The sequence below is a fragment of the Heloderma suspectum genome, chromosome 5 (genome assembly GCF_057233095.1).
Source record: "Heloderma suspectum isolate Gila_16-S chromosome 5, 16-S_ref, whole genome shotgun sequence".
Classification (NCBI taxonomy): Eukaryota; Metazoa; Chordata; class Lepidosauria; order Squamata; family Helodermatidae; genus Heloderma; species Heloderma suspectum.
Genome location: NC_139462.1, coordinates 27,067,571 through 27,085,172, shown reverse-complemented (window position 1 = coordinate 27,085,172; position 17,602 = coordinate 27,067,571).

The window sequence follows — 17,602 nt, the reverse complement described above, 5'->3', positions numbered from 1 at the left end:
ATGATCTAGTGACAATCCACAATTAACCACACTATGGGCCCATTTTTATATCACATTTGTGGCAAGAGATCTGCTGGAACACAGCCCTTGCCCTTCTGCTCCAGTAACATAAGAAGCTCTGCCAATGTAGGAGGAGCCTATAGCATTGCCCCTCCCCTTTTCTGCAGTACTCCTCCCTGAAGCAGCAGCAACATTGACATGGGGAGGAGTCACAGCATTTGCTCCTCCCATGTGACCTCTCATGTTACCTGAGCAGCATGGGAAGAGACCACAGTGCAGTAGTTCCCATGCCACAAAGGTAACGTAAGAAAAGGGGTTTAGAACCAATTGAAGCATGTGGTGCTGTTTCCATTCTAAAAGAAGTTAGCCTAATAGTTCAATGTGACAAGTGAGCTGAACTATAAGAAAAATAGGAACTCTTATCAATTGCATATGTCTAGTAAAAGAGTGTGCTGCAAAGACTATGGACACTTCATTTGAATACTTTATCATTCAGACGAACAGTGCAGAGATAGCTGCTTCCTTCCCCAGTCTTCCCACAATTGTTGCCTGGTGTGAGTGTGTGTGTGTGTGCGTGTGTGTGTGTATGAGAGAGAGAGAGAGAGAGACAGAGAGACAGAGAGACAGAGAGACAGACAAAGAGAGAGAGAGAGGACTGAGAGAACAAAATCTGCAGAGGTTTCCAGCTGCATAAAGTGACTGGCTGCTACTGTATAGCTCCCCTTAGTGGCAGTAAATTAAAACATTATTATTATTATTTTTCTTCAATGAATTGCAGAGTACTTCTTAGAAAGGGGGGGGGGTATCATCTCCCCTGATTATTTACCTATGGAGACCTCCACCACATATGAAGTTCCTGTTTTCAAAAAAAGAGTTCAGGGGTGGGGAGTGTCTAATTCCATTTTCATCAACAACACTCTCCTCTTTTTGTACTTCTACCAATGAAGCAGCCTTTCCGCTTTCATTACACATGATTTATTTTCGATGGAGACTGGTGGCTGGGATAGCAGTGAGGCTGTGAATCTGCCCTGGGTTAGGAGCTATCAAGGTGCTGAACCCAGTACCAAACCCTATCCCCCAAATAGGTTCAGAACCTTGGATAGCTCCTTTAGAGTTCTGACTGGCTCTGACTGAAACCCAGAGCAGATTCACAGCCCCACTGACATCCCAGCCACCAGCCTCCACTGTTTATTTTTATTTTTTGTTCGCAGTGTAAGGGGCCAACTGCCCAAGCTTTGCTTGGAGACAATGAATGAAGAGCAGAAAATGTCTGAAGGAGGTTCTTCTCAGTGGCCCATTAGAACCAATTTGCATGTTACACTTCTGGCAAGCATACACATAATTTATTTAAGCACATACATTTAAAAAAGTAATGTATGAATGATATAAACATATTTAGAATGTTCCACTCCCTATTCTGTGCACATTCACTCACTAACCTGGTTTTGCTGCTATATAACATGTGGAACAACAGACTACCTCTGCCTGGTGTCCTATAGATGTTTTAACCTACCATTCCCATCATCTCTAACCATTGGCCATGATAGCTGTAGTGGATTCCAGGTTGGGGAAGGCTGGGACAAAAAGTACAGTCATCACCCAATTTAAGAACTCTGTCCATCCCTTTGCATATCTACTCAATAAGTTTCATTGAGTTCAATGGGGCTTACTCCTAGGCAAGTATGTATACGATGGCAGCCTTAAGCTAAATCCTATAACCACTTGGCTGGGAATAAGCCCCATTGAATACAATGGGTCTTACTTCTCAGTAGTAATGTATAGGATTATGCTGTTCATCAATCATACAAGTTAATCATGTAATCCTATACATTTCTACCCAGAAGTAAGCCCTACTGTGTTCAGTAGGGTTTATACCCAAGCAAGTGTGCACTGGATGACAGCTTTAAGTGATTAATAGATTAATCTGTTGATTGTATTTGCATATATTTGCATATGTATAAAAACAATCACTCTTAAAGAAAGAACGTGCTTTATTTTTGGATGACTTACATGTGTCCTAGCAGCTTCCGCCAAGCTTTTGTGCTCCTGATGACTAGATCTTCCATCCTCCCCAGGCAGCCTGGTCAATGGCTATGCTGGCTGGATATGATGGGAGTTGTAGTACAGTATAACTGGAGAGGACCAGGTTGAGGAATGCTACCATAAAATGTCTGCAAGTTTCTCCAAAGGAAAAAAATAAATTAATTTAAAAACCCCCATCATCTTGCACTATAGTATATCTTACTTGCTCTCTTTCCAAGTACTGTAATAAATGTGGCACTATTATTACTGATTGGTGCAAGGTTCTTTCAATAACATGGGAAGAAGTCCAGAATCAAAGAAAATGGATCACATTGTTTATCCAGTCCAGGAAAGCTCTTAATTCGACTACCTTAGATTTATTGACATGTGCAAGCACTTCTTTGTGCTTACATGAAAAGGACATAGTTCAGTGGTAGAACACATGTTGTATGGAGAAGGTCCCAGGGTTGACCCCGGCATCTCCAGTTGAGAATGATTCCAGGCAGGACACTTTTAGGCTGCAATCCTATTCCCATGTTCCTGGGAGTAAGCCCCATGAAACTCCATGTGGCTTACCTCTGAGTAGACAGTCCTAGGATTGCATTATTAACATTGTGGCTAGGAGACTGAGCAATGTATCAGGAGGGCCCTGGTTTAAATGTCACCTCTGCCATGAACTCAGTAGGTGACCTTAAGCAAGCCTTAAGCCTTAGGTTCCCCTCCCTGCCGCCTGCAAAATGAGGGGGCAGGGGAAAATAATATTGTCTTATCTTACAGGATTGCTGCCAGGTAGTACATTTGAAGTGCTTTGATCACTTGAAAGTGGTACACAAATATTAAGCATTCATCATCATAGCTACCTGAATACTTTAACAGCAGGGGTGGGCAACTTGTGGCTCTCCAGATGTTTTGGCCCCCAACTCCCATCAATGAGCATAGCCAATGGCAATGGATGATGGGAGTGTAGGCCAAAATCTCTGGAGGGCCACAAGCTGTGTGTCACAGCACTAGACAAAAATGGACCCATCACTGGATTCTATATAAGGCAGTTCCATATAAATCTAAACACAATGAATTAATTTGGTATCCATTTGAATTCCATTATAAGAACTAGTATGCATGGGGATGCTGCATTTTACAGGGTAGGGGTGTATGGCTGTCCGATTCAAAGCTGGAGAACATTCATATAGCTTTTAAATCTCCAAATGCAGAAGAAGATAAGGCAGCTCAGCTGTAGCTACTCAAGCCAGTTCCCTCCCCAGTCCTGTCACCACCACCACCATCTCCTGCTTGTTGCAATTGATCAGGCCACCAAGTATGCAACACAGAAAGCATGGAAGGGGTGGGATAGAGACCCAGGGTGGGAACAGCCCTTACTTCTTGCTCCATCAGGAGATTTTGGGTACAATCCTACGCATGTTTAGACAGAAAAAAAGTCCCACAACTCCCAGCATTTCCCAGTCAGCTAAATTGAGAGAGAGAGAGAGAGAGAGAGAGAGAGAGAGAGAGTTGTGGCTAAAGAAAGATTTGCATTTGGGTTCCCCTTATCTATAGCTAATACAATCACATACCTTGAAAGTGCACAATACTATGCATGTTTACACAGCATGGCTGGCTGGGGAATTCTGGGAGCTGTAGAATTTTTTTCTGTCTATTGCTGGGACCCAGGGGTATAAGGCAGTGACCTAAAGGGGTCACCTCTTTGGGAGTCTCTTAGGGAGGTCTGGAGGCCAAGGGCATCCCACTGTCTGTGGGTGTATGTGTGTATTGTGTTGTATGTTTGGTTTCTGTGGGGAGTTGGAAGCACTGCTTGGGCCACTCAAAACTTGTTTTTCTAGGAGGTGGTTTTCATGCGACTACAGTGGGCTTTATGAGATGTGTGTTGAAGAGTGGGGAAATGGGAGTGCTTTGGGAGTGACTGTTCAAGTGATAACTGGCAGGGGAAGATTCCAACATGGCTGTTGTAGGGAAAGGAGGGTGGGCCATTGTTTGGCCTTCCCCCCTTTCAGGTTGGTATCTAAAGAAAGAATCCATGGTGACAATGAAGGTAGTCCTCCTAGCCTAAAGGTCCTGCTGTTTGACTCCAGGTGAGTTGTTGGGAAATCATCACTAATCCAGGATTTATTTAGGGATGAAGATAGTGACCTGGCACATATCACAGGAACCTAGCTGATGGGAGAGGAGGAGTGTGCCTCACCCTGCTCTGTCTACCAGGTTATTCCGTGGTACAGCAGGCCAGGGCTGGGAGGCAAGGAGGTGAAGTGGCAACAATCTCTAGGAATTCTCTCTCTCTAACCTTATGCTCAGTCCAGCAGTCAGTTAATTTTGAGTGCTGCAGCTGGGTGGCTGGGACAGCATAGGGATTCTGTTAGTGTACCATCCGCCATGCTGCTCAAAAGTCATCCTTTCTGAACTAGCTGGGGTTGGCACTGGATCACTCCAGGGATTTCAGTGTTCATGCTGAGGTCGCTCAGTCAGCAGTAGCTCAGGATTTCATTCTGCCCTAGCAATCATGGACCTGCCCCAATTGGTATGTGGCACTATGCATGCAGCAGGGCACACACTATGAAGAATTTACTTCAGTCTTTGCAGATAAAGTCGATCAGATTTGTCTTGACTTGGACTCCAACAGTGAGGCAGGTCAGAGGGATGTAACCTCCGCAACCACTTGTCCAGTCCTTTTGTGTTCTTTTCATCTCAGGAATCTCAAAGATGTGGGCAGGGCGTCTGGGGCAGTGAAGGCCACCACTTGTGTGCATTCAGCCCTTGCCCTTCTCGGATGATTACATTGGCCAAGGTGGGACTGATGCTCTGGCTAAGGGACATGATTAATGTCTCTTTGTGGGAGGGAGTTGTCTCCTTTTGCTTACAAGAGACAGTAAAAAGACCTCTATGAAAGAAAACTTCCCCTGACCCAGGAGATCTGTCTAACTATAGGCCAATCTCAAATGTACCTTTCATTTCTTGGCTAAGGTGATCGAGAAGGTGGCGGCATTACAATTCCAGATGCACCTGAATGAAACTGACTATATGGGTCCATTTCAATTGGGCTTTTGGCTGGGATATGGGACTGAAACTGGTTTGGTCACCTTGGTAGATGATCTATGCCAGGAACTGGATGGGGTGGAGACCACAACCTTATTAGTTCTCTTGGACCTCTCAGTGGCCTTTAATACTATCAACCATGCCATCCTTCTGGACTGCGTGGCAGGGCATCCTTGGAAGTGCTGTTTTGCAGAGGTTCTGGCCCTTTCTGTTGGGCTGTGTCCAGAAAGTGGTTCTGGGGGATGACTGCTCAATTCCATGGCTGTTGACTTGTGGTATCCCAGAGGTTTCTATCTTATCTTCCATGCTGTTTAATATTTACATGAAACCACTGGAAGAGGTCACTTGGAGCTTTGAAGTAAGGTGCCACCAATATGCTGATGACATCCAGCTCTATTGTTTTTTGTCGCCTAACACCAAGGAAGCAGCCCAAACCTTTGAACATTGCCTGGGTTCAATAATGGGCCAGATGAGTGCGGGCGAACAAGCTGAAATTAAACCCAGGCAAGAAGGAGGTGTTTGACTTGGGGATTGAAATTCAACCTGTTCTGGATGGGGTTTACTCCTTCCAAAGGATCTGCTCCATAGCTTAGGAGTGTACCTTGGTCTTACACTGTCCCTGAATCTTCAGGTAGCAAGGAGTCTGTTTGCACAATTATGATTGGTGCACCAGCTGCAACTTTTCCTGAATCGGTCTGACTTGGCAACAGTTATCCATGTCCTGGTTACATCATGTTTAAATTATTGCAATGCACTCTATGTCGGGCTACCCCTGAAGAGTGTCCAGAAGCTTCAATTGGTGCAAAATGTGGCAGGCAGACTGCTAACCGGGACACTGTATCAGGAACATAGTTAGGGATAAATACCTCCCATCCCCACCTCAGACAATCATCCCAGAAGTATTCCATGGTTGATGGTATCGAAAGCCACAGAGAGATCAAGGAGAATCAACAAGGCAAACTTGTCTTGTCTCTCTCCCAACATAGATTATCATTAGGGATGTACAGATTGTGTGAAATCCACTCCGTTTGTGTTCCGCAAATTGTCAGGCGCCTTTTGTTCTGTCATCCACCCACAGGTAAGGATGGACAAAAGTCCCTTACCTGGTCCCGCAGCTTGCTTTGCGGTAGGGGGGAGGTGCTTCGGTTCTCCCCCCGAAGTTCAGGCCAGGGGGGAGGTGCCCCACCCCGCCCAGCCGAAATTCAGGCTGGGGAGGAGCGCCCCGTCTCCCCGGCCGCGAAATAAAAAAGTAAATGTAAAAAAACCACACACACACATGATAGGCTATGTAACGATATCCACAAATAGCGTTGCCCTTATTTTCGCTGTAGTCTACATAAATCTTTACGTAGACTACCTGGGCCCAAATAAGGAACGCAAATGGCAGCTCCCATGGGCGCCGCCATTTGCGTACGCAGCTGACTTTGGAAATCTAGCCGTGATAGGCTACATAAATCGTTACGTAGCCTATCACGTGTGTGTGTGTGTGTGTTTTTACATTTACTTTGTAATGGCGGTGGCAGCAGCTGGTCGGAAGACCAGCCGCCACCCCCGCTGAAACGCCGCCAGGACCCGCCGCCAAGAGGGACATTCGCATGAGGTAAGTCCCATCCCGGGGGGGGGGGCAGGGGGGCGGAGAATTTCACCGCCAATTTCGGGGGGCCGAATGCATTGGCATTCGGCCTCCCTGAGATTCGTGGCGAAATTCTCCGCCATCCCTACCCACAGGTGGATGCATTTTTTTTCTCTTCATGCAGAAAAATACACAAATAAGTACGCAAGAAGTTTCATAAGCATTTACATAGTTTACCTTAGTACATAACATTTAGCGTATTGTCCCCCATTCCATTCAACTTTTCCTCAGCAGAAACTTGCATATTTTCCTGCAAATATGCGTAAATTTCAGGAAAGTAAAAAAATCACATGAAAGTCCATGGACTCCACATGGCCTCAGGGGGTCGCTCCGCAGCAGTTTCTGCAGGTTGGATTCTGAGAAATCTGAGCTCATTTTAGTCTGCCTCAAATATCTCCAGCATCCCTAATCATAGTACACCTGTACTGAAAGATTTGCATTGGTTGCCAATTGCTTTCTGGGTGCAGTTCGAGGTGTTTTATTGTTTTACATTTTTATCGTTTAAAATGTTGTACACCATCTTGATGGGGTTTTAGCAGATAGCATATTATATAGATGATGGAGGAGGAGGACACCAGGATGGGGAAGGCTGTACTAGTGTAAAGGTTCTTGAGGTCTAGAGATCAAAGCCTTCACCCCTTGACCAGTTTGGAAGTTCAGAAATGCTAAATTTTCCCTCACCATTTCTAATGAGCTCCAGATGCCCCAACACCCTGATTGGCTCCTGGCTTAATCTTCTGATCAGCTATATAGACTTTACCAGGTGCTGCTGGCATCTTTGGCCAGCTACCAGTTCTCAGTGCTCAGCAGGACCCACCAATGATGCCTGCCCTTCCCCTGCCCCCCCCCACTGCCAACATTTTAACAAAAACATTCTGACCCTGCTTTAGGCAGCTGGGACTGTGAGAAATTAGAAGCTTAGACCCAGCTTCCTCACTTTGGTGTCTTCTGGATGTGTCCATCTACAACTTCTATTATCTCCAGACATGGTGCTCAATGACTAGTAGTGTTGGGAATGGTAGGCCAACAGATCTGGAGGATACCAGGTTGGTGCTGGTTGGGCTTGACCCATCTGCCTGGTGCTATTTGGGGTGTTGCTGACTGCCACCAGTTCACCCTGTCAGGGCCCACCTATGGAGGACTGGGCCCACCAAAGAGCACTTAGTCAGGACCTGCTCTGGGTTTGAGGGAGCCCTGGCCAATCAGCCCTGGTTTGGGGGTATTTGGATGGTAAACGTGGGCAGCTGGCCACAGCCCCGGTGCAAGCTCTCCTGCTGCCTGAGGTGGGGAACCACATGTGCCACCCCCAGCCCCTCACCACTGCCATCATGTCACATCCACTCCACCCCCACCCATATGGCTATGTTGCTTGCCACTGCTTGTCCTCTTAATTCATGCTAAGGATCCTCTCATCATGAGCTAGAGGACAGATGGGCTCTCTGGAGAGCCACATCAGCTGGAGGAAGGAGCCAGCATTTTGAGAGCTGACCAAAATGCCTGGATCTGAGGGGGGGGGGTTCTTCCTCAGAGCCAGGCATTGTGGGAATGGCATCCCAGGAGATTCCATAGGCAATCTCCTGAGACATCCCTCCCGTCCCTGGCTCCAAGGAAGGACACCCTCAGAGCCTGACGTTTCTGCCTGGCTAGCTTTCTGAAGAGCTGCATCAACTGCTTCCTCCAGCTGAAGTGGCTTTCCAGAGAGCCCGCCCACCTGCCTGCACTGACAGAATCATCAGCACAAGCTAGAGGGCAGGTGGCTGAGAGCAGCCACCCATCCTCTGTTTCATTCAGAGTGAAACAAAGGGTGGGTGGCTGCTCCGGCAAGCCCCACTGATCACTCTCTTTCTCCGCATTTGCCACAATGGGCAAGTGGGACCAGTTGTTCTTGCTGGAGCACTCTCTAGTGTCACTGAGCTGGTCCCGCTCACCCACTACAGCAAATGCCATGGCAAGAGAGTGGCCAGCAGGGCTCTTTGGAGTGTCTACTGGAGGCAGTGGTGGGCCCTATTCCCAGGGGTTGGGGGGCGTACGCAGTTCACTGCTCCTCCTGTCCTGCCTCATAGGAGGGCCAGCCCTGGCAAGCCAGGACTTTCCTACTGCAGTGTGCCTGACTAGTCTTCTTCAGCCCCAACTCCATGCTCTATTGCTGTTGAGGCCCCAGTATGTCAGGAGGGCTGACTGGCACTGATGCCTGCCCTGGGCTCCCTGTACCTGGTGATGACAGTGGCAGGCAAACCATTTTAACTTCCCACAATGGCCCCAATGTAGCATCAGTCCAGAGCATTATGGGAAATTAACATGGCCATATGTCATCACTGCTGCTGCTAGGCAAGCCCATGGCTGGGGGTCTACCGATGTCATAGGAGGCCACCAGGGGGCATTTTGCTGTGGGCCCCATTACACCTGGAGCTGGCACTGTAATATGCAAACCATTTTGCAGCCTTGCTAGGCCAACCCAAATGTGCTCATGAATACAATAATCTAGAATGGCCACCTTTTGATGACTTACTTACTTTCCTTAGAGGCCCCATTTATCAGCTTGAAAAATCACTAGCAAGTTAATTAGGAAGGGGGAGATGAATCTGCACTCTTTGGTGGCGAAAAGCTTTCCTGATATAGCTGAATTCAGACTGACACAGTGTAATTATTTGTGTTTGTGAGATGATAAGGGAAGCATGTCTTTTCAGGTGTACACCTAAAATGTCTACACTAAAGGTAACAAAGAGGTGTTCAGAGACATCTGTTATACAGGTACACTCACTAGAGAACCCAGGTTAGCTGCAGCTCTCTGTCAAGTTTTTTCACATGATGATAAACCTGGTTGTCGTTGTGTTGTGTGTGAAATGGCTCTGAACTACAAGATTGCTGATGCCATAATCTGTTTCTATAGGCTTTTTCGAGCATTATTGCCTGAGCAAAGAGCCACACAGCACATGGTAGCCAATGTCCCCACACCCAGTGTCTCCACCCCCAATGTCCCCACATTGACTGAGAAGTCTGAAGGGGGATTTGAAGCTTATATTTCAGCTGTACATGTTTCAGCTGTACATCCTGCTCACGACCGGGAAACCTGCAATCAGGGGTCCCGAACGCATAGAGGATTGTGTTTAGCCCTGTGTCTTCCTCCATGGGTTCAGGCCTTCTGCCTTCACCCAAATGCATCAAAAAGGCTTTCTGTCCCACATACACATTTAGATACAGAATGTCTTAATTTCCAATTGTTAAAGATACCATTACTGATAAGGCCCCTCAATTTAGCATCTCTGCAATCCATAAGAGAACTACATATCTCCAAGCTTCAAGCTTGGCCTAGGGAGGGTTAACTCATCACCATGGTCAATGTTTTAACTATATCTCCTTAATAAATCTATGTCTTAGCACTGTAACCTCCACCAGCCCCCAGGAAAACAAAGCTTACTTTGGTCCACATCAGTCTCCATCACTTGGACTTCCAGCTCTTTCTCTTCCCTGCCTCTCTCCCATGTCATTTATATAGCAGCCTCTGTGGCTTGGACTCACTGCTCATCCCTGGCACATACACTCCCATTTCTAGATTGACATAATCATCTTCAAATGGAGCAAAACCAGGATCCAGCCCAACCACCCCTGCACAGTCTTGGATACTAATCCATAAGTCAAAAGGCATGTTTGTTTTCAGAATCAAATTCATCATCTTAATTTAGGACCATGAGATGCAGTTATTTCTTACTCTAATATTTCACAAAGGAAATAACTAAGAGAGTTTAGCACAAGAGTGGGTGCAAAGGGGATAAAACTGCTCTGAGGATATCTTTGTATGTTCCATCTTGAAAAGTCCTGTGAATGATATAGTGAAAGTGTGCATAATTAGAGACTACATGATGCTCATTCACAATATGCAGTTTAAGGACATGCCCTAACACATGAGAGGGCAACCTGTGACCTTCCTGATGTTTTGGGCCTACAACTCCTATAATCCCTCTTCATTGGCTATCTTAGCTAGGGCTGATGGGAGCTGTAGGCCCAAAATATCTGGAGGGCCAGAAGTTATCCACCCTAGCCCTAACAAAATGATATAGGGCTGTTGGAACAGAGCAAGGCTTGAAATTGTTTATGAACTGTGGAGTCTCTCTCCAGATTAAAGGGGGAGGGAGTGCGCTTTCATTTCTGTTACTTATATGAATGGATACAGAAAGGTTGTAAGTGACTCAGGCTTCCTGTTTTTACAGCTCTGTTGTAGCATCTGAAGTGAAGCATACCTCCCTGATGTGGACATACAGCAGTGCTGGCTGTGGGCCTGTTTTTGTAATGACAGTGCCTGGACCCCCACTTTGGAACATGGAGGCTATTTTGCTGTCAGTAAATGGATAAGGCAGATAAAAGAAGAGCACACCTGATGCCTTTTGGGTGCCCGGGGGCCCTGACTTCCTCACTTTTATCCTAATTTTCTGAATATACAAAGCAGCTCAGAAAAATCACAATCACAATTTATAAGCAATAAGAAGCAATTTAAAACCAATAAAACTGCCCATAACACTACCTAGCAGCAATAAAAACAGAAGCATAGCAATTAATACAGCAGTAAAATCATACTTTAAAAATGGTTGGAATAAAACAGTTTTCAAAGACCACCTACAAGCAGACAATGTAGGAACCTGGCAGATTTGTCCTAGGGAGGGAGTCCCACAATTTCTGTGCTCAGCTGGAGCTAGGAAGCTGCCTTATACCAGGTCAGACTGCTTGTCTATCTAGCCCACTATTCCCAACTCTGAAGTTTTGCCTGAACAGGAAATCAGAACCCATGTGGGGGCCATAAGCACTACCCCCTACCTGATTGTCATGTTTCATATGCTCTAGTAATCCTTCGTATGCTGTGGGCAACAGCTCAGATGAGGAGGCACAACATGGGAAATGCAGCTAGATCACACCTGGGAACTAGTTTCAGGACCTTGGACAGCAGTCCCAAAGCTAAAGAAGAACTGCTAAGCTACTCCTGCGCCGGCTGAAGGCAACTGGCAGGGTTTTATAGCCAGGCCAGGACAGCCTTTCTAAAAGTTCCACCACCCTTCAGATGCTGCATCTGGCTGTTAAAGGGCCAGTGGCCTTTTCATCCACACGCTGGTTTGTCCTGGGGAGTGAAGGTTGGAGGAGCTGGTTGGGGACCGCTCCTCAGCATTTCCTGGAAGAGTCTGAGGTCCACTCCTCATAGTCAAAGGGCAGTGGCAAGTGGCAACTCCTGCATGTGGATAGGACATGGGGCCTGAGGCAGTAGGCCCAAGTTCAGACAGAACAGGGTCTGGTTCTGATGCTTCCCCAGACTCACTGGAGGCTTCAATCTCTGAGGGCTCCCAGTCATGGGCCATGACACTCATGTGTGCCAGTCCCACCCTGGCCACATTGACCATTTTCTTTTTGTGGTGTTCTTTTGTTCTGAGTCTTTTTATCATCAGTTCACCTACACTCCTCCCCCCACCCCCGATCCTAGGGTTATTGCTTAATCTTTCCTTTTAACAACAGATTTGCTGGTGATGAGTTGGTGGGGCGGGGGCAGAAGGAAAGAATTATCACCAGTAAATATGGACTTGGTCTGAATGTGGATGCAGTGATGTGGAAAGTTTCTCCTGTTATATTTCTGCATTACAGGCAGCTGTTCCCAGGCACAGAGGGTCTATCTATAAAATAGGCAGCAAAGGGTCATAAAAAAAAAAAGCTAAAGGTGTCCCCAACCAGTCGTGTCCGACTCTAGGTTGCGGTGCTCATCCCCGTTTCTAAGTCAAAGAGCCAGCGCTGTCCGAAGACGCTTCCGTGGTCATGTGGCCGGCATGACTGAACACCGAGGTGCACGGAACGCTGTTACCTTTCCCGCCAAAGCGGTACCTATTTATCTACTTGCAATTTCTTGCTTTCAAACTGCTAGGTTGGCAGGAGCTGGGACTGAAGACGGGAGCTCACTCCGTCATGCGGCACTCGGGTCTCAAACTGCTGTCCTGCTGACCTTCCGGTCTGCAGTTCAGCGTTTTAACCACTAAGCCACCGTGGCCCCTTGGAAAGGGTCATGGACATCACTTTTTGCCATTCAATTGGTGGAATACAGTTTCAAGAAAGTACCAATCCAGGAGGGGTTAGGAAATAAACTATAACCTTATTGGCTAATGGAACTGTACCTCCTCTGGGATATCTCTTGCAGTCTTTTAGAACCACAGCTTTTATCCTTAAAATGTTAGGGATCTGATGTGTGTTTATAACCATGCACTTCAATAGCATTTGGAAAGCGTGATACTAAAAATGACATACATCTAGAGCTGCCAGTTTCCCAAGCTGAAATCCCATGGATGTATACCATGCCATATATTGGAATGGTGCAGTTTAATACCACTTACCTGTTACTGAGAAGTACTAAAAGACAGCAGTTTGTTTGGGGTTTGTGAGGGGGTTGGTGGTGAATGCAATCATGGATGCTTTCTAGAAGCAACATCTGAGTCCATAAAGGCTTAAATTCTAAGTACACTTACTTTGAATTCCTTTGATTAAAAGCAATATTTATTTATTCAATAATGTATAGGTTGCTTTTCTGCCCCCAATGGAAGACTCTCAGAGGACCATATGGAGGTAGTGGGGAGCAGACATTAAAATGTAATTAAAGTCACAACAATAAAATCTGTGTTATCTTCAATTAAATGCAATAAGGTTAAATGACCACCAACATTTTGTGGTGAGAAAAATCCTAGAGCTATATTTTATTTTATTTTATTTTTTCTGTTGATAGCTACTGGTGGGTAAACTCCCTTCAGCTTGATTTGGAAATGGCCTCAGCAAATGGATCTATCTATCTACCTACCTACCTACCTACCTACCATCTATCTACAATGGGTTCAGAATCAAAATGGAGTCCCATGGCCCTGCATAAACAATCTTTTGAAAGACACAAACATCTTTCCTGTTACAAATTACTACCATCCACTACTTTTATTAAGGCTAGTGGGGTACATTATATATAAACAGCATGATTGTCCCCAGTAACAATAGTGTGCCTTAACTGCTCACAGAAAAAACACCCCTCTTAGCTAGGATTGGTTCAAACCCTTTAGTAGCATAGGCCTAGCTTGTCATAAGTAATGTTGATCATGAATTTATCCCCAGGCATAAACATTAAAATTATTTTTATCTAAGGAAATTTAAGCTTATGTGCATGTAAAAAAAGTAAAGGACTGGGAGTTGGGGGGAAGGGGATTCAAAAGAAAATCAAACTTCTTTTGCACCTTTCTTAAGAGGGGATCTAAGAAGGTGGGTTCTCAAATTCTTAGTTGCAGGGAAATATAGCTCAAAATTCAAAAATAGAGAATCAAGGAACAATCCTATGCTGTTTAGAATTTTTTTTAAAAAATCCTACAACATCTAGCATTTTCCAGCCAGACTGGCTGGCTAGGAAATGCTGGGAGTGGTAGAACTTTTTCTGTCTAAACATGCATAGGATTGTGCCCCCCAAAGCTTTTCTTAGAACATGGATGTAGAACCCAATGCCTGGGGGCCACCTCCAGCCTACCTGAGGGTTCCAATCTGTTCCTCCAGGGTTCTGCAGGTGGACATGTGCCCTTTACCCCAATCATAGTTTGTTGGTTTCTTGGATTTTGTGAAATTTTTTCTCAAAGGTTGAAATGCCCCTAAAAGGTTGAAATGCCTCTCCTAAGGCTTAGTTACTAGCAGTAAAAGCTTTAAGCTAAAATACATTGATAGTTTGCTCCCAGCCCTTTTTGTCTTTGGTCCTACCTACCACTGGTCACGAAGAGTCGGACACGACTGAACAACAACAACAACCACAGGAATACGGCCCTGTGACAAAACCCCTCCTTCTGTGGTGGCCCCCCCTCTGTGGAACTCCCTCCCTAGGGAACTCTGTCATGCCCCCTCTTTAATGAGCTTCCGTCGTGCATTAAAAACGTGGTTGTTCAGGCAGGCATTTGGGGTGGGTTAGGGTATTTTAGAAAATGTTTTTATTGTAGAATTTTATTATTTTAAACTGTTTTATTGTATGTTGTACATCGTCCAGAGTGGCTGGGTGACCAGCCAGATGGGCGATTAATAAATTTAATAATAATAATAATAATCTCTTCACCCAGCCTATGGTCCCTCAAGATGGGGGCAGGGGGTTCATCTTTGCTTCCACCTAGGCAGGTTATTCCCACCCCCCTCTGGTGTCCACTTTTTACCACCTTTCTTATACTCCTTTGTTTTCCTAGAGTATAAGTGTGTGAGAGAGAGAGAGTGAGAGAGTTGTGCCCTTTTTCACTTCTTGCTAGGTTAAGTATAAGTAGCATGATTCAATGGAAAAGAATCAAAATAATTTATTTATATTATTATACAGATTAAATGTTAAAATATTTCTCTTAACCTAACCTATGCTAAACTAAGGCCTAAAACTACCACCACCTCCCCCTATCCCCAGGGGATATTTTATCTAAGACATCAGATCCCTCTCTCCCTCCTCATCCCTCTTCTGTCATCCAATGCTTCTTTCTTTCTCTCTCTCTCTCTCTCACTCTAACTCCTCCTCCCATCAGCATTCTCACTGACCAATAACATGGTCCCAGGCACTAAGCCACTCACACTGTTCCATACATTCTCATACACCCACCAGGCAACCTGCAATGCATGAAGAAGCTATAAATCTTTAACACAATGTTTAAACAAATAAAACCATGGGGTGGTTTCACCACAGGCCCCAAGAGCTTTTCCAAAATGGTACTCAGCCTCCTGGCTGATAAAGGTTCTGTGCCCTGCCTTACAACAAAGAAGGCTTGAAGACACCATCTGCACATGCAAGCACCCACTGTGCTAGGGCTGGATGTGTCTGATCTCATCTGATCTCAGAAGCTAAGCAGGGTCAGCCCTGGTTAGTACTTGGATGGAATGAGAGACTGCCTAGGAAGCAGGCTTCCTTCGTTGAGCAGGGGGCTGGACTCAATGGTCTTGTAGGCCCCTTTCAACCCAATGACTCTATGATTCTACACGGATTTCTATGATTCTATGATTCTGCTCACTTCCGCCACAGCTGTCCAAGTCAAGGTGAAGTCCCACAACTACTTCTAATATGAGATCATCAGCTGCCTCTTTGAGAGAACTCCCTTTCAAGAGAGTATGAACTGAAAGGCTCCCTACTTTCTTTTAATAGCCAAAGTCAGTTCAACTGGAAGAAAGTTGTGTGTGGGGGCTGAGATTGTCCCATGGGGAAATTGGATGACTTTAGTGAGAAGTGTGAGTCATCACACCAGGGGTTGGGAATGTTCCTCTCAAATATTCACCCTGGATTAGTCGCATAAGCCCATATGCCTCACATAAGTTGCATATATCTTTGCAGAGGAAGGCGAGGGAGAGATGGGATGTTTAGGCCTTCCTACATACAGCCAATCAGCCAAACGTAAAGCAGTGGTGCCAAACCTCAGAGCTATGCCCCTTTCCCCAACTGCCTCTTCATAGTTGTGGAATGACCTGCCAGTAGGGATGTTGCCTGCATCCCTGTTCTTACATGATAGGCTACGCAAATATTTGTGCAGACTATTGCGTTAATCAAAAGCATGGATGCAAATGGCGTCCAGGATGCCATTTGCGGCCATAAAGGCCTTGGTTTAAGGTAAATGCAGCCATTTATGGCTGCATTTACCTTAAACTAAGGCCTTTATGGCCGCAAATGGCATCCCGGATGCCATTTGCGTCCACATGCAGTAGTCCCCTTCAGCCAGTGATACGGCATGGCGGCCGTATTGCTGGCACTTCAGAGCTGGCTGGCGGCTCCGCAGAATTGCTACGGAATGGAACCGGCTGAAGAGCATTCCAGGGGGAGGAACGAATTGCCTCCCCCCACTGCGGACCCCCCCCCAGAACGGCAGGTAAGCGTTCCTCCCATCCCTACCTGCCAGTTGAAATGCACCTGCTGACCTCATTGAAGACTGAAAGGAAGGTTGAAAAGGTGAAAAGAAGGTTGAAAACCCTCTTTAGAGGTTGAAATGCACCTGCTGACCTCTTTGAAGGTTTTTAAGCGGGCATTAAAGACTCTGTAATTCTGGCAGGCCTTCCCTTTTAAGAACTCCTGTTCCTTATGCTGACTTTTGCATGCTGTTTTAAAGCTGTGTTTTATTTATTTATTTATTTATTTATTACATTTATATCCTGCCTTTTTTCCTCCAAGGAACTCAAGGTGGCATACATAATCTTCCTCCTCCTCCATTTTATCCTCACAACAACAACCCTGTGAGGTAGGTTGGGCTGAGAGTATGTGACTGGCCCAAAGTCACCCAGGGAGCTTCCATGGCCGAGTGGGGACTAGAACCTGGATCTCCCGACTCCCAGTCCAGCACTCTAGCCACTACACCACACTGGTTCTCAGTGTTTTATTGTTTTATTGTTGGATTTTTATGTTTTATTGTTGGATTTTTATTTTTTTATTTCTTTGTGAAATTGTTTTTAGTTCAAAGTTCTTTTTAGTTATATGTTGTTTGTATATATTGCCTGTATGCTTTTATGTAAATGGCTTTTAAACTCTGTATACTGTACTTATGTTTTAACTCTTGTAAACTGCCCAGAGAGCTTCAGCTATGGGGTAGTATAGAAATGTAATTAAAAAACAAAACCACTGAACTTTTGGTGGTGTCTCAGTTTTGTGCAATTTGTTCCTCATTCTAAAAGGCTGAAATGCCCCTCTTAAGGCTTAGTTAATAGGAGTAAGAGCTTTGCACTAAAATGTGCTGGTGCTTTTTGGGCCGCCCCTTTTGCCTTTGGTGCCAATGGAATTCAGCGCTTGGGCTGAAAGAAGTTCATACCTCTTTAAAAGACACAGCTATTTCTATTATTTTTCTCTAAGACCAATTCCAAAATGTCAACCTTGTCATGCCTCCCGTGACACCAACTGGAGCATGACAGGGTCTGAAT